The sequence below is a fragment of the Lathamus discolor genome, chromosome 3, assembly GCF_037157495.1.
Source record: "Lathamus discolor isolate bLatDis1 chromosome 3, bLatDis1.hap1, whole genome shotgun sequence".
In the NCBI taxonomy this organism is placed as follows: Eukaryota; Metazoa; Chordata; class Aves; order Psittaciformes; family Psittacidae; genus Lathamus; species Lathamus discolor.
The window spans coordinates 123,005,097-123,027,541 of NC_088886.1; the positions used below are offsets into that span (position 1 = coordinate 123,005,097).

General features: G+C 40.4%; 1 protein-coding gene across 3 annotated transcripts in view; it reads left to right on the forward strand.

Moving 5' to 3' along the window:
- The window catches only part of ADCY5 (adenylate cyclase 5), a 228,165-nt gene that overhangs the window by 140,841 nt on the left and 64,879 nt on the right, over positions 1-22,445 (forward strand). The gene's annotated exons all lie outside the window — the stretch shown is intronic.

The window sequence follows — 22,445 nt, forward strand, 5'->3', positions numbered from 1 at the left end:
TGAAGTAGCACAGCCTCATGCACTTAGCTTGAGAAGTGGCTTACTAAATTCTGTTCCAGACAAGACTAAATATTCACATTTTCAGGGATGATTGGGTCTGGGCTTTTGGGGCCACCTCTAGTTTTAATTAAAAAAAACCCAAAACCAAACCACACTGCCAGCAGAAATTGTAAATCTAAAATTATGTGAAGTTGCTGTGTGGTTGGGTTTTTTGTTTCTGTTTTAAAATGAGGGGTCTTTGAATGACCAGTTCTACTGTGATACGCTTAGGTTTAGACACTAGTTTACAGGCTTCTTTTCTTCTTTTTATAAAGGTCACACACTTCTTATTTAAGAAAAAAGAAGTCAGTTCAAAACCTTTGTAGAAAAGACATCTTCAGGTGCCAGTAGTAGGTCCATAAAACACAGCCATGATCCTTTAATAAGGGGCAGCTCTACCATGGTATTGCCTACTGTGTTACACTTCTCTTAGAGGGTGGGCTATCTCTCTCTTTGGGGAAAAATGGTATTTTTATGCAAAATACAGTGGTCTTTCTGACCTGAATGGGTAAAGCAAATCAGTTTTGAGTCTTATCAGGACTTCCTGTGAATGAGTTCATAATCTCCTGCTTATTGTTATGGAAAGTAAAGTTCAGAGACTAATTTATCCACAATGAAAAATATAATTTCCTGTCATTTTTGGAAGCAAAGTTTGTTTCAGGATTATGTTCTTCTGAAGAATTTTGTGTGATGACAAAAGAAAGATGTAGAGGTTTGTGGTTAATGCACTCTTTTTTTATGCAGATGAACTGAACCTTCTAACAGAGAATGAAACTCTTTCCTGTCCCGATTTACTGAATGAGAATTAATTTTGACAAATCCAGAACCTCAGAGCATGATTTGACCTTTCCCACATATGTGTGTGTTAAATATAAAGCCTATTGTCAAATGCAATCAGGAAAGGAGTTCCCAAGACTATGCAAGTAATTTTGGGTAAACAAGGTGAATTATGTAACTAAATCAGTTCACATTATCATGAATGAGATTAAGTCTGATAGACAAACCCCAAAATACACATAGATAATATTGTTTATCTATCATGCTTTCCAGGCAGAATTTTAAATGTTTCACATTACTCTTTCTATTTATAGTATCTCACTGCAGTGATAGTGGCTTTATCTAGGTTTGGCCAAATACAGTAATCTCTGGGCTATAAAAGGAGGTTTGAAGTCCTCTGTGAAGGGATAAAGGTTGGCTTTGTCACTGAAATTCCTTTGATGAACTGTTTCAAGAAGCTTATTTTAGGGCTGGCATCCAAGTGCGGTGAAAGTGAGTTTCCTCTCTTCTCCCCTTCACATAATTCTTATGAGTCATGTACTCTACAACATTAACCTGATGTCAGAGTTTTTTAAACATCTTGACAACTTGAACTAAACCTTTTGCAGAAGTGAAACAGTCCATTTGCTTTCAACGTTGTAAACAAAAACAATTTTCAACTAGTTTTCTGATTTAGTGATGTTCTAACGCCAAAATTTTTCCCCTTAAAAATTACCAAATTGTTGCATTTTGGCTGAGCGTCAGGATATTCAGACCAGCCATATTAACTGAACTTCTTTGTCTTATAGCCATTGTGATACCTATCGTTAGTTGCTTACGAAGTGTTTTAAATTCTTAGATTGCAAGGTGCCATGTAATTTTGTGCTATGCAATTTGTGAAAATTTCAGCTAAGCAGACATTGTTTTCCTCCCTCCTACCACCATCCTTGTACACAGGACATCTAGCCTTAATATTTCTTGGTGTTAGAGGAATTAACAATACAAATAATAGTACAAAGCTGAGCTCTGATCACGGCTACCAGGAGGGTTCCCCGGATACAGCTGTAACTGAACATGTAAGTGCTGTGGCTTGAAAAGCGATGTGCTTCTTAGTGGTATATTCTTGTTGATGAATATAGGCATGAGGCTGGGGTTTTTCAGGCTTGTTAACAGTGCTTTTGAAATACTAAATGGGTTTATAATGAGGTGTATCCTACCAAGCTTAGGTCAGACAGCAGCTTGCCTTTGGAGGTAGTTACGCCAGTGTGATGGTTTAGTTCCAGAGCTCATCCCAATTCTATTTTCATGTTTTTTCATGAGAGATTATTGAAGAAGAAACCAGTTTAATTTTACCATCTTTAATAAATAAAACTATGGTATGGCGTGTGTACATTTCTGACAGTTTTTTCCATGGATATTTTCAAAGGTTCTCCAAATTTCTCGGCTGAAGTTTATGTAGCTTTCATTTCTATGGAAGGCCTCATTGTCAGGAAAGTGCACGAGCAGTAACTGGTTTTAATATTTACTGTATAATTCATCTCCCTCCTTGAATTATTCCCTTTTGGGGGGGAGGCAGAAAGAAAATTAATGGGTTATGCGTGAAGATGAGGAAAAGGAGCATTAAGCAGGAAGAAGCCCAAGAGCAGGTTTTATCCATGTCTTGCTGCCCGGTACTGCTCTCCCTCTCAGTCCATGAAATCTGATCTGTTCCCAAAATGTGAGCATGGTCGGTCGGTTGTTTCTCAACATCAAGTTTTAGTAAGACATCTACTTACTTTCATTCATTTGAGGCACATGCCCAAAAGCAGTAGAAAGTTACTTTTTCTGCTTTCTACTTTTTCTGCTTTCAGGTGGGGAAAACCAAGGGATTCATGTGGGTGCAGGGGCCTCCTGCATTTAATTGCCATACCTTCTGATTGAGGCTTTAGGCTGAGAAAAGTGAGTAGGAGGGAAACGATCAGCACTCCTACACCTTTCCCCACATGACAGCAGTGAATTTTACCTACATAGAAGCTTTTCTGTTTCCCTCTGAAGACCCAGCTCCTGGGAACTTCACCCCTGTCTTCCTGGCATGAATCTCAGCTTTTTAATTTTCCAGAAAATGTATTTTTTTTTCTGTTTGTTTGTTTTTAGGTTAGCCATAGTTTTTAGGAAGTGTAGAAGTAGGTTTCACCCATGGGTAAAACCCATACTGTGCTTTTACTACCACTAATCACTTGACGACTCTTAGCCAATTTGTTCATTTTGAGAGGAAAAATCAGTGTCTTTTGGAGAAAGGCATTCAAGCTAAAATCCACATGTAAAGGAATTGGCTTATTTTGCAGGGATTGTTACTCCTGAACTTGACATCAAAGCTGTGCAGTAAGTCTGGCTGTTAATATTAAGTGGGGTGTTTCAATCCAGGAGCACTCCCTCTTTACAATACATTTGTGTCAATGGTTCAGTCTTGAAAACTTTTAAGCCAAAGAACAGCACAGGTTTATACATTTTATCAAATCTACCTCTCTATGCAGTGCACAGCACCCTTTAAAATTAACAGGTACATCGTAACGTGTGTCTGCAGATCTTTCTTTTTGAACTGGGAGAATATTTTGATCTTGGTTTCTACTGGGAACTCCTGGTGTGTTCAGGGGCATAGGAGAGTCTTGTACCCTCTGAAGAGCAAAACCTTTTAAATAACTGGCTGCAAGGCACCCTGCTGGGTGCATTGCTTAAAATGTGTGTTGTAATAAAGATAACATCCCAGAAGTGCAGCATGCCAGGTGACAGCAGATCTGCAGCCACCAGCAAGCCATCAGCAATTAGGAAGGGCCTGTGATGTATAATTCACACCCTGCTATTCTGAGTTTACACAAGGGTCTGTGAAGTTCACAGGGTGATAGATTGAAGTGTTAGATGTTTTAATGATGAAATACTGTGAATAGTAATTTGGAGAGAATAATGAAGGTGCCTGCAGAAGTTTACAGAGCAGTATTTTAACTCATCAAGGTTATTTGGATTCTCTTCTTTCTTTTTTTTCAATAGTGCTAAAAAGAAATTTTTTTTTAATAAATCTAAGTCTGATGATTGGTCTGATAGTAAAACCAAATGTATCAAACTTATAGTAAAAAAAAAAAATACATCAAATTCTGTTTATCAAACTAATCCACCTCCAGTCTTCTCTGTTCTGGAGTAACCTTGACAAGAAAAATCGAGTCTTCCCTGACCAAAACTTCACTTTTGTAAAGACTTGCTTGTACAGACTTGCTTTCTTCTTGTAAAGACTTGGTTAAATTTCAGGTAATGAGCTACTTTGTCATGTAGTTAACATGAAAAGTGGTTTTAAGAACATTGAGTTTATATAACATTTGAAGAGGTTCTTCTTAAAATCATCCCACCTTTTTTTTCCTCCTTAGACTATAATGACTGAAAAGCAAAAATCAATTAAACTTTTTATTCCGTAACGCACTGAACTTTGCAAACCTATTTAAAGCTTTTTTACAGAAGCTGTAAAACAGGCACAGTGTTGGATGTTATAGATTAACTTCTCTTGACTTATGCTATATTTATATCCCTCAACAATTGTTGCTAATTTGTGCATCTGTTCTCACCAGTTTATGTATAATTTTGACCCTGGATAAATGATATAGAGGAGACAAAAGCTGAAACCAGTTACTGGAGAAGAACTCTTAAGTGGTCTGGTATCCTGTGAGTCAAGTTGGTGCATTGCTAACTTGAGTCTATATCCTCTGGTAATGGAAAGTCATAGTATCTTTTTTAAACTACTTTTTTGTTAATTTCACTTGAAACTAAGTAGTTAAAAAGCTAGGAAGTGGCTGGTACTGGCTGTGTGGACTGCATAATTCCCTAAATGGTGTTTCTATAAGGAAATGGGCTACGAACAGATTGTTTCAGAAACAGAGCTAACAGAAATGAGAAACAACAGAAGACTGCACAAAACAGTAAAGGAAGCAAAAGACCAAAGAGATAAAATGAATTTCAGCACACATGCACCATTGGTAGGGAATTGGGCTTGTGTAATGGTAGAGGTGCTCTTTTTAAAAATGGAACTTTTTCTATGTCCATTTATGTTTCTGTTACCCAGTCCTAGAAAGATACACATGCTTTTAAATGGACAGAAAAAGAATTTGTAAGACCATGTAGCTGAGGACTTGGAAGTTTGCAAATAGTCTTCAGAAGCTGGAAAGAGTGTATGTGTGATACACTTTAAAAAGCAAACAAAATACAGGATTAGCATAGAATCATAGGGTTGTTTGGGTTGGAAGGAACATTAAAGATCATCTGGTTCCAACCCCCTGCCATGGGCAAGGACACCTTCCACTAGACCAGGCTGCTGAAAGCCCCATCCAGCCTGGCTTTAAACACTTCCAGAAATGGGGCATCCAAAACTTTTGGGCAATCTGTTCCACTATCTCACCACACTCACAGTGAAGATTTTGCTCCTAATATGTAATCTAAATCTACCTTATTTCAGCTTGAAACTGTTCCCCCTTGTTCTGTCACTGCAAGCCCTTGTAAAAAGTCTCTTTCCAGCTACTGGAAGCTGCTCTAAGGTCTCCCTGCAGCTTTTTCTTTTCCAGGATGAACAACCCTGGCTCTCATAGTCTGTATCCATAGAAGAGGTGCTCCAGCCCCTTGATCATCTTTGTGGCCCTCCTCTAGACTTGCTCCAACGGCTCCATGTCCTTCTTACGTTGGGGGCCCCAGAATGTAGTACTGCAGGTGGGGTCTCATGAGAGCAGAGTAGAGGGGCAGGATCACCTTCTTTGAGCTGATGCTCAAAGAAAACTCTTTTTGATGCAGCCTAGGATATGGTTGGCTTTCTGAGCTGCAAGAGCACACTGCCAGCTCATGTTGAGCTTACATAGCATCTTCCATACTTCCCTGATGCCACAGCCTGTAGGGATCTTTGTGGTTGCTATATATGTGTTTCGCAAATATCAGAGGTTCTCAAAGACACTTAGAATTCTAAGGATGTTTTTGACTAGTAACCATGTCCCTGTTTGAGGCAAACTCTAAAATGAACCCCTTAAATATATAGGAAGGTCATCAGGGTTTGTAATCAGCTCCCTTAACTCCAGTTTTACAGAGCTGATCCCCTAGCCCAAAAACCTACTGTAGTGACTGCTTGTGAAACTTGAATCTGTGTGGCTATAAGCAAAATATTGTCTCCTACCCTCCCTTTGCAGAGATCTCCCAGTAAGTTGCATGCAGAAGGCTGGACGACCATGTATTTGTTCAATTGCGAGGTCATCTGTAAATGCCTGTTTGTACCTATCAGTAGCTGTGCAGAACATCTGGAAGCACAGCTTGCCCTCTCATATGAAGAGGAAGTTTGAATGTGTGAGGCAGTGATATACTAGTGACAGTTTGTTGATTTACCATGTTGGCTTACTTGTTTGGAATAGTTGTGGTGGTGGTTTGGGTGGGGTTTTTTAACTTTAAGCATGATTCTTTGCAGAGCCTGATAATATATGGCTGCATTTCCTACTCATTGTGGGGAATGTATTGCTAATAGGAGGTTATTAGGACAACCCTTCTTCTTTTGACAGCTACTTAATTTCTATTATCTCCAAGGCCTGTCAAACCCATACATGAGTGCTGAATGCAGCAGCAATTTGAGGAGATGCTTTGTAACATTCTGGACCATGAAGGAGACAAGAGACCTAAGTTGCGTAGCTGATGAGATACTTGTGGGGTGGGGAGGTAGGCAAAAAAGACGGGAAGGACCAAAGAACCTTCAAAAGTAAGGAGCAAATTCAACAATTGCTAGTAATGACTGGAGGAAAGGAGATGAGAGACTGGAAAACAGATGCATGCAGTTTTAGATAGCCGACAGCTATGTGCCATAGGAGTTCTGGTAGAGAGCCTCCAACCTTAGAAGCAGGCACACCAATGCACTGCTGCTTTTTGCTGTGGCTGTTTCCAGAGAATGAGCTAATAAGAATCAATTTGTAGAACAAAGCAAACAAAAGTTTGGCTTTTGCTCAGGGGAACTTGGGCAATTGTACAGAGAAGCCAAATGCTGATACATAAAAATATTATTATTCGGTTTCATTTGGAACCTCTTGTTCTGAATTGCATTCAGAACTACTATAAGCCCCTTTGTGAGATTCTTTTTCTTTCCAGGGCAAAGAAAATAAGAGACCTTTTGATTTAATAGCTCAACTTTGTTTCAATTAAAAAGGGGAAAATACCTACATCATCCTTGCCTTTCTTCCTAAAGAATCTGCAGAGTAGCCTCCAGCAGGTCACAGTTTAGGATGACAGGTCTAACGTAGAGACAAAGCTGTGTTACAGAATATAAATTGCAAGCGATACTCTGCTTTTAAGATCCAGTACTCTTTGCCATTGTCAGCTGCAAACTGAATAAAGTTTTGTAATTGAAATCAGAAGTGATTACAAATTTGCAAAGCCCAGAAACCTTGGAATTGCAGATGTGACTTGCCTGTTGAGCTTTTCCTTGAAAGTATGTAAAGGTGGAAGGAGTAAATTGAAAATAAGATGCCTCCTGAAAGCTTAAAAACAACTTGGGGGGGGGGGGGGGGTGGGTAAGAAGGGAGTGTGGGGGGAGAGAGGATGAAACGTGTGACTTTTGGGGGACTTCTGATTCTGAGAGCATCATAGGAGTATTCATGCACTATAAAATGCATGCCTAGTGAGATTCATCCAGCACTACACTTTCGTAATGCAGAAGTCCAGTATGGACTTCATCAGCGTTTATTAGATCAGTGTATTTCACTTAAATACGTACATATACTGGCTTATTTAAATGTATTTTGTGTATTTTTTTAGGTTATTTTTCCTGCAGATTGATTTCTGGTGAAGGACATAAGCTGTATTTTGTTGGTCTGTCATGTCCTGCAGCTTTTTATTTTTACATTACATTTATGGGATACAGAATTTATTGTATTAATAATAACTCAACAAATACAAGTCATCTTGCTGGATAATGGGTGCTGCCTAGAAACACCTCCTTGCATTTTTAGTGCCTTACACTCAAACTCTTGTGTAAGTATCCCCTGCTACCAGTCGGCCTCACAACAAAGGTATGGGCTGGGGAATGGAGAAGCTGAGATTGGAAGCAATTTCTTTAATTGTACTTGGTAGTGAGGCTGATTAGAGCTCAGAAATGCCTGGCTTCTGTTGCAGAAATGCTGTAATGACTAGACTTTGAAGGCTCTGCCCTGCCTGCGCTGCGAAGGAATTATGAAGAAGGAGCAAGCAGGGATTGTGCATAAACACACACGCTCTTTGTGCTGGGGACTTCTCGTGACTGCTGGCTGTGTCTGCAGGGGGAATTAGTGCTGCATTTCGGCTGGGCTGACAAGCCAAATGGGCATCTTTCTGTCCCCCACTAAAATGAAAGCCCAGAGAAATTAATTAATTCAGTTAACATTCCAGGTAGCAGAGAGTAAAACAGAGAGGTAGAGGAGATCTGAAGAGACAACAGTGATGGAAGCATGCCATGCTCATCTGGGAGCATAGAGGCTCAACCCACACGTGTATTGGTTATCCAGATTTGTTTTTCCTGTGTGCTAGAGGGCATCTGAGGCCACATCTTTTAGGAGAGGCCCTAACCAAAGAAGGCATCCTCATTCTCTTCTGTTAACTCTGTTTCATTTTTTTTATACAAAAGAATAAAACCCTGGAGCAGCAGCTTGAATCCTAGTGTCCTATCTCATGGAGCACGCTGCAATCAGCAGGGCAGAGAGGGGTGCTTGTTGTCTCTGCCTCTAGTTTTTCTGAGTGTTTTATAAGTAATGAGCAGATGCAGCATGAGGTCCTGAGGGCGCCCCTGTTCCCAAACCAGAATAGCCTGTCATCCACTTCAGGCTGGATTCAGGCAGAGATAAAATCAGATCCATGTTTTCTCACTTCTCAGGCGAAGGGTCCTAAGAGACAGTTTCATCACTTGCATTCTCACTTTATAGCATGCACTTGCAGAACACTAAGGAATCAAGGATACAGATTTCTATGTACATTTCTGTTCCTTAACAATGTGACAGTCTGTTGTGACATGCCAGTGGTATTTTATCTGGCAGGACTCTAGGCTTCCAGCAAAGATTTGGCTACAGTCATGAAGCAGGCAGCATGGATATGGTAGGGATATTCTTAGATGCTGGACACATATCCTTTCTTATTGTAGCTGTTGACTTAGTCTGAGCCCTGTCTGTATTTCTTAATTAGAAAAAAAAAAAAAAAAAGGAAATGAGAAAAGGAAAAGAAAAAAAAAAGAAAAAAAAAAAGAAAAGAAAAGAAAAGAAAGAAAAGAGAAAAGAAAAAGAAAAGGGGGCAAGCAAAACAAACTAAAACCAAACCCCAAAAAGCCCAGTCAAACATTCCTGTAAGATGCTACCATGAGGCTCAAACTGAACTGAAAAACTATCTGCTGAGTTTTCTAGCCTCAGTGATGCTTGATTAACCACAGCATGTTTCTTGGGTGGTATGGTTTAGTCTTGGGTGGGATGGTTTAGTGTGAGGTGTCCCTGCCCATGGCAGGGGGGTTTGAACTAGATGATCTCCACGTCCTTTCCAACCCTAACTATTCTATGATTCTATGTCTGAAGCAACCAGGAGGGGCAGAGGCTAGTGGGTTCCTGGGGATGATTTGCTTTCTCCTTTGTCTGCTGTTAACTTTTTTTCTGGTTCTGTTTGTGAGGATTCTGGTGACTGGGTATTGTCAGCAGGATTTTTTTCAGTTGCATAAGAACTGAGAAAACAGTATCTGTCTGACTCTTCCCCAGTGAATGGCTTTCAAGTTAAGCCATGGCTGCAGTTATTGTGCTCTAGCTGTGACACTATAAATAAAGTTATTAAGAGCAATATGTAAATGGATTTCTATTTTTGTTCCCTGTATTCTTTGCAGAATCTGGGGCAGTTATTCAGTAAGAATCATCTGCTATTTAGCACTGAGCCTAGCAGCATTTGATGCTGTGTGGGCTGCTGCTGTTTTCCCCTCCCTTTCTTTCTTTGCACTGGCTTTTAGAATCCAGCTCCTTTGCAAGTTTGTTTGTTGTGGTATATAAGAAATAGAGTAGCTGTGCTAAGCATTTTCAGACTTCCGGAGAGTGACTTGGTACTTAAGAACAGAGAATCATCTCTTCTTATCTGAACTACAGGAGCATTAAAACCAGCTACACAAACATCAAATACCACAGCTGCTATTTGCCTCAGTGCACATCTCACAAATTCCAGTTTGTTGAAAGATTTTTACGGTTTGTGTTTTGTTTGTTGCTCCCCTCTCCATCACTGTGGATCTGCCTGACAGCCCTGGACCCTGCTCATGCTGGAAACTTGTACCACATTAATTCGTGCAGTTACAGTACAGCCCCCTAAGGGAGAGCGCAGATACGTTGTTTTAGAAACACTTTACTACAGTCATGGCTACTCCTACCTGGAAGAGCAAATTGGTTTAATCCAAAGTATCAGTTTAGAAACCTGAATGCATCTGTGCTAGGGACAGAAGCAGTGTTGCTGTTAACATACTTACTCTATACAACATTTCACGTGAGACAGTTTTTTTCAAACTTCTTCCAGCTCTGCAAGTGTATTTTATTCTGGCTTTCCCGAATCCACTACAGGGAAAGTCCCAAACTGTTTGTTCTGTGACTCATTAGCCATGATTTTGTTGCCAGCTGTGTTAGCCTTCAAATTGACACATGGCTTCCATGGCACTTTAATTGCATTTCATGGGGCTTCCTGACAGGCCACTGTAATGTTGGGACACCAGCAAGCTGTGTCTCCAGTTTCGCTCCTTGCTGGAAGCAGTGGTTTCGTCGTATACATACTGGATAAATATGCAGAAATGTTTTGAAGCTGGGACACCCGCTGTTCTGAGCTGAGCTCAACTCATCCTTTCAAATGCTAGGCATTTTATTTCATTTTCTTGTTTTCAGTCTTCAAGCCAAAATTGCTGCTACTGTAGTGGCATAGAAGGTAAACAGAAATTAGCTAGACTGGTTTTGCATAGCTGTAGAAAGATCTGACAGAGTAACCTTCCTCTTATTTTTATGGTCTGAGACACATTACCATAATATGTATTTTAGATGGTCTCTAAGGTGCCTTTAAATGGTATAGAAAAGACCTGGTCAGACTCTATTGATTTTATTGGCATTAGTTCATTGGTAAACTAATAACTATTTACAAGAACTGCATTTAGAGATGATATTTTGCGAATATTGAGAGTAGCAAACAAATGGCTTAGTGAAATATCTGAATACATTAACACAGAAATTAAATTTTCCAATGGAAAATGCATGAGAGAAGCCATTTCTTTCTATGCAGTTCTATTATTTCGGTGGCAGCAATTACAGTAATTCTCTTGAAATCAAGTTAAAATGTTATGCCTGCTCCATTATGAGAAGAAACCATTGATTGCAAAAAATCAGTAGAGTTTCAGTGGAAAGTTAAAAAGTCTTAACATGTGCAGTGGGCAGACCTGTCTCACCACGTTCCTGCTCCAGCATCTCAGGAACAGGTTTTATGTGGATCTTCCCTGGACTCATTAGGCCAGGATTCACAATCCTGCTTTGCCACGGCTTTCCCCCATGACCTTGAGCTCCTTTATGTATTTTCTTTACGTACTATGCTGCTGTCTGTGCAAAATGGCATTGCTTTTCTAGCACCAGTTATAAAATTACAACAGTCGCTTAATGCCAGTTTGAAAACTTCATATTCATAGAGATGCAATGGTCCATTTTCTAAAGAAATAAATTTGAGATAGAACCAGCTATGTAACTAGTCACAGAATCAAATGAGGGGCTTCCAAATACCAGACTTAAGGTGTCTTGATAGCTAGTATCTTGACCAACATAATAAAACAAAAGTGGTGTAAATGTTTTCTTATATAATCTGAACGCCATAAAGTAGATTTAACACTGCTTACTGTCTGTAAAATAATGGACATATGTAAAGTATTTGGAATATGAGGTATGTCAGTCCCTAACATACCTCCCTCAGGTGCATAGAATTTAATATTTCCTGTTCAAGGATGATCTTCGCATAGAACTGCTCATTTAGGGAGCTCACCTATACTGTCTTCTATGGTGGAGTGTTTTTACTGCTGGTATTGACTGTACAGAATTTCATTATATTTACATTGTTTCTCCATGGCAGCTGGAGTTTTCTGTGTCACCAAAGGCAACCAAAGGAGGTGTCAGTTCAAGTGCCATTGATCAATTGCGATGTGATTACAGATCACATCCTTAAAAGGAAACAAATCCCTTAAATTGTAGCCCTCATGAAGCTGGGAGATCTTTACTGATGAACTGAGGATATCTATAAATTACTGGTTCTTATCAAGTAAGGATTATTAGTGTAATGTACAATAACCAGATAACAAGTTCAATTTCTTGCAGGATTTTTTCCTTTTCATTTAATTCTGACTTTAAGGCCAATCTCCATTCTCACTGAGAGCATCATGTGTTTTCTTATGAAATTTATTATCAGGTTTATTAATTAATAACAAGTTGGTCCCTCAGTTACTGAGCTGTTCTTTTTTTCTTTGACCAGCCACTTTACCTTGCAGAATAACTAACGCAGGATTATGTCTTCATTTTAAAGTTCTCTTTCACGGATGTCACATTGGTGTTTCTCAGCAAAGAGGCCATCATGAAGTAACCATTGAAAGTTACATTTCTCTGAATGCTTTGGGTCCATTTCTCTTTGCAGTTTCATCGGTGTAATTTTAAAAACACAACTGCTCGATTACGTTTGAAAGTATAGAAATGAGAAGGCAATGAGTCAGCTCACATTGGCTGCTCCAAAAAGGGAGATAAGACTCATGTTCCTATTCCTCAGCAATCAGTTTTCCCAGCAAATGGCCACTTTAAGTATTATTGATCTAGTAAGCTCCCAAACATGGATGGTAATTGTGTATACAGATGAACATCACTTGTCCATTCTCAGCTTACCCATGAAACAGTCTGTGTATTTTGATACCTACTTTCCTTGGGAAAATGAGATAACTGTAGGAAACGTGTAGTTGTTCCTTAATATTTTCAATTATTTATATGACATTTATATACTAATGTAATGCTTTCATTCTCTAGTGACTTTCCAGAAGGAAGACCCTGCCTTACCAAAATTGCAGAGTAAATAAATCACAAAAGAACAGGACCCTGGATAAGCTAATTGAGAGAATGAGGAAGAAGTAAGGTTAGGAAATGACCACTGCATGCAGAATTACTGCAGCTTTTTGGTTAGGGAGTACAGAAGCATTGTTGTTTGAATATCCATGATACCGGAAAAGAACAGACTGAATGCAATTTGCACAGCTATGTAAAGCTCATTGTTTCATCATCAAAGACAAACTCCTGAGCAATATATAATAGAAAGCACCCCAAACCTGGCTAGATGCAGTTTACTCAATATCTATCCCATGTGTCTTTCCCAGGAAATACATGTGAAACTGTTATATGACTATGCCAAAATTTATATACTCTGTTGTCTTCACTGATAACTGATTGGTTCCTGGCACACAGCCTATATGCGGCAGGTTGTCTTTTGGTTTAATATTTAAGTTTTTGTTGTTTCTCTTTCCTATTTTGCTGCTTTTATGGCTTCAGTCACTTTTGCAAGCTGTTCTCTGGAAGAGGGGCAGGGAGGAATAGTGCCAGACTCCTACACCTGTAGTGGTAATAGATAGTCCCTTCTTAAAGAATTCTCTTAACTCCGTATTTTTCTTCTTCATTTTTGGCAGGATTTTGACATCAGAGATTGCTCTAATGCCAGAAAACAGTCTGCAAGAATGCTCACAGCAAAAAAGCATGCTTGAAGTTTGAAAGCCAGAAAATAATACGGGGTTTTTTTGTTTGTTTTATATGCAGTTTTAAATCCAGACAGCCTGGATTTCAGGCTGTCTTGTGGGACAAATGAGTTTGATTTATTTTGGTGCGGGCTGGATCTAGCTCCAGTTTGGACAGACCTGCCAACTCTTTTGCATTGGTCAGGCAGACAAAGATGAGTCTGGGCCTGCTTGGAGCCAAAGCAAAAACACATGGTCAGGGTCAGCAGTATGCATGGTTCCTTTGTGCCTTTCTGCAAAAGGCTATGTATGTCCTTCAGTTTGACTTCCTAAACTTCCTTGGAGTTGGAATGGATTTGGCATATTTACCATTTACATAGTTTTCCCCCTGACCAGAATGATTGGAAAAAATTTCACATTCCCACCAGTCTTTCTTAGATACATGAAAAACGTCTGAAGTCCCTCCTCCTTTATAACCTGAAATCTCATTTACGCCACTTGGATTTCTTTTTTATACTCAACAGCCAGAGGCATCTAAGTTGGCTTGCGATGATGGAGTAATAAAATTGCTTCCACTTATCTGAAAGACATCTATAATGTGTTCTACCACATCTATAATGTTCCACCTATAGTTTGGCTAGTAGCCACTGAATATCTATGTTTGTTTTGCTTTCCCCAAATAGTTTTTCTTCCCAAAAAGCTATTTATTACTCCTGTTTCCAGTGAAGAATTAATCTGGTTAAATACAGCCTGATGAAATAGGAAAATCTTTTAACTCAAGATGTTTAGAGGAAGAGGGTAGCAAGTTTTTCACGTTTAAAATAAAAAAAAAAAAAATGAGTACTGAGCTTACAGCTAAGTTCCAATAACTGGGGTTGCCACTCCTGCTTGTAGACTGCAAATCTGTAAAGGTCATGGAAAAAACTTTTACCTGTATGACTGGTGAAGTCTTCCACTTCTCTTGGTGATTTCAGGATCTTAATTTCTTCTCATTTCCTTCATTGGCAGTGAAGAAGAGACCACAGGCACCAATGTGAAGCTCACTGACTGATGGAAAGTGTGGTGCCATTTTTCTCAGCAGACCCTGAGTGCCAGCAGGGTCACACTCTCAGAGGGGCATTCCCAGGAGCACATTGCTAACGCAGACAAAGTTGCAACCGCAGATGTTGAGAGTATGTGATGGAGATGTGCTTCTCCCAGCTGAGTCTCCCAGGCAGTTCTAACCTCCGGTAACACTCGTTTGAGAGGAAACATGGGAAAATCAAGTAAAGGCAGGGCTGTGCAGTTTATATGTTTGCAATGAGCCATGCTGTTGTCATGGAGTGGTTCTGAGGATGGCAGTCTGCACGTTGACCCCGGTGTCTCGGTGAGCCATCTGGTCTCTTGCTTCTTTCTCAGTTTTAACTCTGTTACCAGTTTCACTTGGTATGGTCTTGCAGAGTGAACTTCTCAAATACGGCTGCAGGTTTGGTTTACATTTTCGGCTACTTTGGAAAGGGACAGAAGGCTTTCTGCCTTTTGCTGTAAAGAAACAAGTGAAAAGGCTCACATTTTTTCTGGACTTTTGGTTTTGTAGGGATTTTGTGTGCATTTCATTTGATTTTTTTTTTTTTTGTTATTATCACATCATATAAGTACATACATGACTTCTCACTTTCTTGAGCAAGTGGGAGCCAGAATGACTGATCTTAAGATGGAGCACTATCAAGGTGCACAGCAGAGTCCCATTTCCCAATGAAGAGCTGTGTCAGCTGATGTGTCACAGAAGTGCCAGGGCTCATTTGAAACAATAGGTAATTTCCAATATAAAATGAATCTTCTCTGAAATGACCATATAAGTTTAGGAAAGAGTGTATCATTTTACTGTTGGGGTTGGGTTTTTTCCATGACTGTAGGAAAAGGAAATATTTTAACCTCTGGTCTGTCTGATGTCTTGCTGTTCTGGAGAACATTTTTTGCATTGCTAAGGCTAAGACTTTAGCCTGTTGCCACGGTCATCCCCAGAGAGCAAGAGTGACGTCCTGTTGAGACCTGAGTTAGCCTGGAAGCAGCTTGCAGCCATTGCTGGACCAGTCACTGGGCTGTCACTCAACACAATGATCTGTGTGGGCCACTTCACCCTCCTTAGATTGGCTTTGCTGCCCTTGCTCACATTTGTGCTGCTTTACCTAGACATGCTGCCTGACTGCCGTTACTGTGTCGCTGCTGCATATTTGTCCTCACCTTGCTTTGGTTTGTCCTTTTGTTGTTGCTGCTATTAAACTCAGGAGGGAACAAGCATTGTGAGATGTCCTCTGGAAGCTGAAATCCTGTGTGTAAGTAGATGAGAAAGCACATAGAGGACCTTCTTGTCATCCCATCCCCAAGTAGCTATAGCTGGGAAAAAGAGACTGGGTGTATCTTGATGCCATGTCTATTTTAAGAACTTCTAGATTAACTTAGTGCTATGTTTATGCCACTGGAGCTGGAAAGTAACTTTTGAGCTCACAGTGCTGTCAGGGAACTGACTTCTGAACAGATGTCCAAGTGCAAAAATTGATTAATCTACCAAACTGCTTGAGAGAAGCTTCCACCCTAAACATACTCAAACAACATCTGAACATAGTTTGGGTAACCAGCTCTGGGTGGTCCTGTTTGAACAGGGGATTGGACAAGATGACATCCAGAGGTCCCTTCCAACTTCAACCATTGTATGATTCTGTGAAAACACAGTTTGGTGTTAAGGGCTCAACCCAGCCCTTCAAGTGAGAATTTTGCCATCTTTATTCCAACCTATCCTTTTTCTTCTTCGTTGTTCATAGCATGACTTAATGACATGCGACACCAATAGCAGTATTGGGATAGTATTGTAAAATAACAGTAGCACCCTGAGACACTGTCTTTACTGATTAGCCTACTGAAATCACTGACAAAGGTAAACTGTCTGTAGCAAATGGCTTTCGCTTGTTACACCTTTGCTCACGAATGCTTGTATTTAGTGAACAATGATTATTTTATTATGGTACATTAACTTTTTCTTCTCTTATAGGTAGCATTCGTTGCAGTAAAATGCCATGCTTTGATTCACACGCAGTTAGATGCACTTTCTGTTTTTATTAAGTCATTAAAAGCTCACCGAGTCTGGGGTTTTGCTCTGTTTCTCATGCAGTGCCTGTGGTGTTCAGTTTCCAGTAACACATGGTGTTTATATTCATGACTGGCATTACCGTTGTGATGGTGATAGGGTTTGTGTTTCTTGAAATTACTTGATTTGTGTTGTGGCTGGCGTGCATGGCATGCACATGTCTCGAAATAGAACATGACTGGTTTTTTTGCTTTTACATTAGAAGCACTGATGATTTAATTTAGCATTTTGAATAATCCTGCGTTTGCAGGGAAACCTGGCTGTGTCATGTCACTCCTTTGATAACTCTATTAGCTTCAGACATTTAAGGCTGCACTTCAGAATCATTCTCTGTAAGTGTGTGTGGTTTCAGATGTCTCATGTGGGTTTCCTGCTTCGCTCTTGGTTCTTAGCTCTTCCTACTCCTTACGTTGTTCTTTGCTTTCTGCCGAGATTTCTTCCCTTCTTGCAATCTTGCTAAGAACCTTCTCCTTTGCCGTCCAAAAGATCCTGTGATGCTTCTGCCCCAGGGTACGTTAGCAGTGTAGTCACATCACCCGAATGACAGGAGCTAGTTTCAAGTGGCCTGCAGTGGGATGGACCTGAGCAGAGACTGTGAAAGAAGTCCAAGCTGGGCAGGCTAAAGCTGGGGTGTTGCACTGAGGCTCGTACTGGTACCTGAGGTGTCTGTCCATCTGTATCTTAACTATTCTGTGAATGCATTACAGACCAAAAAAATGAGAAGACTGAGCTCAACATTTTGGGAATTTCTGTTTCATGGCTCTGCATCTTAGTTGCTCCTCTCTCCATTTCACCTCACTCTGCCTTTGCAGCTATGTGAAGCACTGTGCAAAAAGCATCCAGACATCCATCTCATGGTGGTGGTTATGCTAAGGGCCAAGCTCAGGCAGAAACTGGCATCCCAGTGGTAGCAGCAGATAGAGCTGCATGCCCAGAATGCCCTCTGCTGCTCATCTGCCCCCGGGTCTTGGAATCAGCAGGAGCCAGTGGTATAGGGATACTCCAGTCTGTGTATTCATATTCACCTTTCCTGCTCCCCTGTGTGGGGCTTGGGCAAGAGCAGGCAGGTATCAGACTGGTCCTAAATCGAGGGGAGAATGGCAGGATCTGGAAGCTATTCAAGCTTCCTTTCATCTTTCTTCCCTGTCAGTGTCATGAGCCATGTAGGGCAACAGCCACAAAACTGAACCTGCCTTGTACAGATATGAAATCTTGAGACAGACCTTACTGGAAATAGGAGTTTAAATAGGAGCTTAGGAAAGTATTCACTTCTACTGTACAATACAACTGGTGGTACTTTTCAACCAAAAATACACAGAAATAATAGTAAAAACCATATAAAAATAATAACTCTCCTTTTCTTGTCTGTCTTTCCCAGAAATAAACAATTTTTTTGTCTTTTTTGAGGTCATACCCTGGTTACTGCTGGACAAAACCCAATCAGATGGTAAATCTGAAGAGAGTGACAGAGTGGAAAATATATCAAGAGCTCTAAAGCCATTACAACATTTTGATGACATGCTAAACTGTTTTTTCCACAAAGCACTAGCCTTCCAGATGAAGTTACCAGGACCCAGGACTGATAACAGTTGCTGATGCCCAGGCTGCAGATTGTGTGGTCAATCCTTTCCAGTCAGCTTCAGCTAGCAGTACTTCTAAACCACTGCCTTAGCTATCTCATGATATTTTATAGCTATAATAATTATTTCATTTGACCTTTTGTTGACCACTATCATTTGCTGCACATTTTGGCACAAGGAAGGCCTATTACTGGTATTGTGCTCCCACCAGCAAGGAAATGCCTTGCCCTCTGAAGACTGGCAGACAGTTGACTTGAGTTGTGCCTTTCCTCACAGTCATCTATCACCATCATCCTTTAATGAAATCTTTTCATTGCTAAGGGTAGTCTGACATGAAAGACTGAAGTGTGGAGTGAGGACTTAAGGGTAGTGATGAAGCTGTATGTTTAAACTCTAAGGCTCCTAGTGTAGACAAGATGCACAGGCAGGACTGGGAGATGCTCCTGCAACCTCACTATGCATGTTGTGTGTTTAAGGAGTTACAGTGGGCTTTACTTTTAAAGAAAAACTCTGACTAAACACAAGATAAGGATCTTGTGCTGTTCCCTGATGTCTATTGTATGAGAAATCTACTTTTTCCTAGTTGCTTCTGAGGTGTTAGGTATTTTACACAGAGAAGGGTGAATTTAAGGGTTACTAGGGCTAATAACAAAAGGAACAGAAGTGGCATAGCACAACACCGTGTACACAAGTTCCCATTTCTCCTTTGTGGGTCATTAGCAGGGTTGGGAACGATAAGCCTGGTTGTTGGCTCTGCTGCTGGAACTGTAGTGCCAGCAGGAGTGTGTGGAGCGAACAGATTAGATAGGAGGAGTAAAATGATTTAGTGGCCTTCAGAGTTCTCTACTGAGAACAGAGGACAGAGGCTTCAGGCTGAGCCCCTGTTTGCAAGAGCCCTTTTCTCTGACATTCATGTGCTATTCGTTCTCCAGTCTCCTGCTATGCATGTGTCTTTTCCCCTCTCTGTCTTCAGTTCCCAAATCACTGCTCTGTCCTCTGCCATCTCCCACATAGTCTTTTCTGTACCCTGATGAGGTCTTCGATTCCCTGCAGCCCATGTGTCCCAGGCAGTGTCTTCTGATAGCTTGTTTAATAGTGTTGCTATCGGGTTGCAAAGCAGGTCACACAGCTGTCTGAAGCCTGTAATTGAATATGCTCAGGTGCTTCAAGAGGTTCATGCATTACTCAATTAGCTGACATGGAAGAGGGGTGAGGGAATGGACCATGCAGGTAGATACCTTCATGTTAATCACAAAGTGTGCAAAAACTGAGTCATGCAAAGGACTTAACATGTGGTCAATTCTAGGTAGATTTTCATATAAAGAGGAAAAGGCATGCCAGGGGAAGCTCTTTCCCTTATTGCCAAGTGTTATGTCTGTGTTCGAAAGTGAGAAGAGACTTGCAGCATCTAAGAAAATACTTGCAGTTTATTGCTTTGCTTCAGATAAAATCAAACTTCTTTTTCCTTGGCTTCACTCTCAAAAGTTATCAGACTGGGTTTGCTGAAATTGGTTCATTCATTCTTCTTTCCTCAAACAAAATGCTTATTCCGAAGAGCATCTCATGTAGTAAATGTTGGCTTCCTAATAGGGGTGTTAGCATTAACTTCCCAGTATTGCTACTGGCTCATGTGCAATGCATTTCAGATTCCCATCGTGCAACCTTTCCAAGTTTTATTCTCATAATAAACCCTTTTGAAGTGCTTATAGTTGTAGTTATCTAGAAATCAGCCAGAGAGCTACATGAGGAGCTGCAACCATGCAGTCCTTGGAAGTGCGAGACAAGGATCAAGATGAAGGAGACAGCTGCTGAATTTGAACAAAGACCAATGTGCTGGCCACCCATGGAAGGTTACAAGTTTGAGAAAATGTTTTAATCAAGTAGTTTCAATTTGAAAAGGCATAAATCCATGAGTAGGATAGCTCCATAGGTACTGATTATTTCATTTGCCTAGTTGAAAATATTGCCATGATTTAACTTCTAAGAATGTATGCTCTATTTATCTAGCATGATAGTAATGGGAGTGTTTATTAGGACGCTATGCTAACACTGATTTTTCTGATTCAGGCATAAGGAGGAAGTTTAGGGCATCCCTGTGTAGTATTTTCAGCTATACCTATTGCTATCTGGATGTCAGAGCAGCAATTGCTCTTTATTCCTCCTGTTAGAACACATGGCTATGGGGAATCAGCAATTTGCCCCATGCTGGAAGAGGAACATTCTTGCAACAGGAATTTTGTTACTGCCGCAAGAACTGGAGACATTTCCTATTTGAACGTTACATATTAACACATACTTAGGTTGCTTAGCAAGCAATACAGACGTCTCTTGAGATTGCAGTTGATTTCAAGTGTATTTCTTTTGGAGGTTTACTTTTATTTGTAAATAGGTGAAATTTTGATTTATTTTTTGTGCATTTGCTCAAGTGTTTAAAAAATGGGAAAGTATATTTCGATTCAGACATCGCTGTATTCCTGTCTTGCTTTTTTTTCTTGCACATTTTAGCTTCTGTCTTGCTTACAAAGAAACATTTAATACAACATGTTTGGCTGATGATTTATTGGAGTTGAAATGCAGGAGGAAAATAAGAAAAGCATGCCAGAATTGAAATGTGCTTCGGGATTTTTGCATAAAAAATGCTTGTGAAAATATTTTTGTTGTCTTTACTTTCTGTCTGAAGACATTGAAGGGGATTCCAACTGGAAACAGTCTCTGCAAGTTGCCTAAAATATGTTAGAGTTTTATTTAAAAATAAACAAACTAATCCAAAGTGCTTGTTATTTACACTTCTAATTTCTCTTCCTATTCAAGTACATCTTGATGCAATAATCAACTTCAAAGAAGGATCAACTACTTGATAAGCGTTCCAACATACAAGTATAGCTTATGAATTTTATATTTATATAAATGTATGTGCATATATATCCTTTATCTAAAATCTATATAGGCATAGTCTGGTGCTTGTTTTACTGAATAGTTTTAAATTCAGCATAATGGCTGTGTGCAATTCAGGTCAATGTTTTCAGTGTTCTAATTATCAGTGAGACAGAATCTTTGTCCACTTTAAAAAAAAATATAATCTTCGCAGAACAACATTAAAATTGATTAATTGAAATCAAAAAATCATTATTAATACCTGTGATTCAAATAACTGTGCTTTCAAAACAGTCCATGCTGCCTTCAGAGGGCTTTCCCAGTCCATCCTGGATGGATGGGAGTGATTCCGTATCTCTGTGGCAATAGCAGGGGTTTGCCTGCGCTGGCAAGGACTGCACTTGTTGTTTGGCAGAAGGTTGGGTTATGCCTGCTTGCAGACTTGCTGAGGGGAGCTCCTGAGCACTATAGGTGTGTATTTTTATAGTGTTTCAGGGGCTAAGCCAGCTGGAAAGTGTGGTACAAATGGAAGGTTTAATTTCTCTAGTTCTTTAGAATCCAAGGAGAAAAAAATAAGCAATGAGTGAGAAGCATGTACATGAGTAGAGTAAGTCAGAGTAGATACCCTTCTCCAGAGAATGAAAGCCTGATGCTAAGCCTTCCCCAGGACAGTGAGTGTGTTAGGGCATGGCAAGCCAGTCCTGCTGCACCCAAGCCTTCGCCCTGGTCGCACTCAGTGCCATTGTGCCTGGCTTTGTGCATTTATAACATTGCAGGCACATGGGACCAGGCAGGGTGCTGCCAGTCATGGCACTGGGCTGTGTGCATGGAAGCTGAACACCAAAGCTGAGGTTGGCAAGTTAAGGATATTCACTAGAGAGGAGCTTTCTTTGTTGGCTGTACTTTGACAGCAGGGGAAGCAGACAGAGGAGTGTGGTTTTCTGCAGCAGAGTTAAGACACAGGTGATGTTACTGAGCCAAGAGGCTGAGGAATGTGAACAAAATGGGTAAGTGCTGATTTTACAGCTGGGCTAATCCAGTCATTGTGTAGGAGTGCTTTGTTGTTTACGATGGCCAATAGCATTATCATGGGAGATATACCAGCTCCCAGTGTTCTGTAAATTGTTTGGACACGGGGGAGGGATAGGGGGATGAAAGACTGTGGGGTTTTCTTGCCCTTTCTAATCTTCGGAGCGGATGAAGTTGTGCCCCTCGGGGCTTTACATGTGACAGAGGTTGTATCATAAGGTGGCATTAAGGGTGCTGATCTCCTTGCTTCTTTAGGTCTGGGACACCCCTACATGCCTCCACATACCCCAGAACT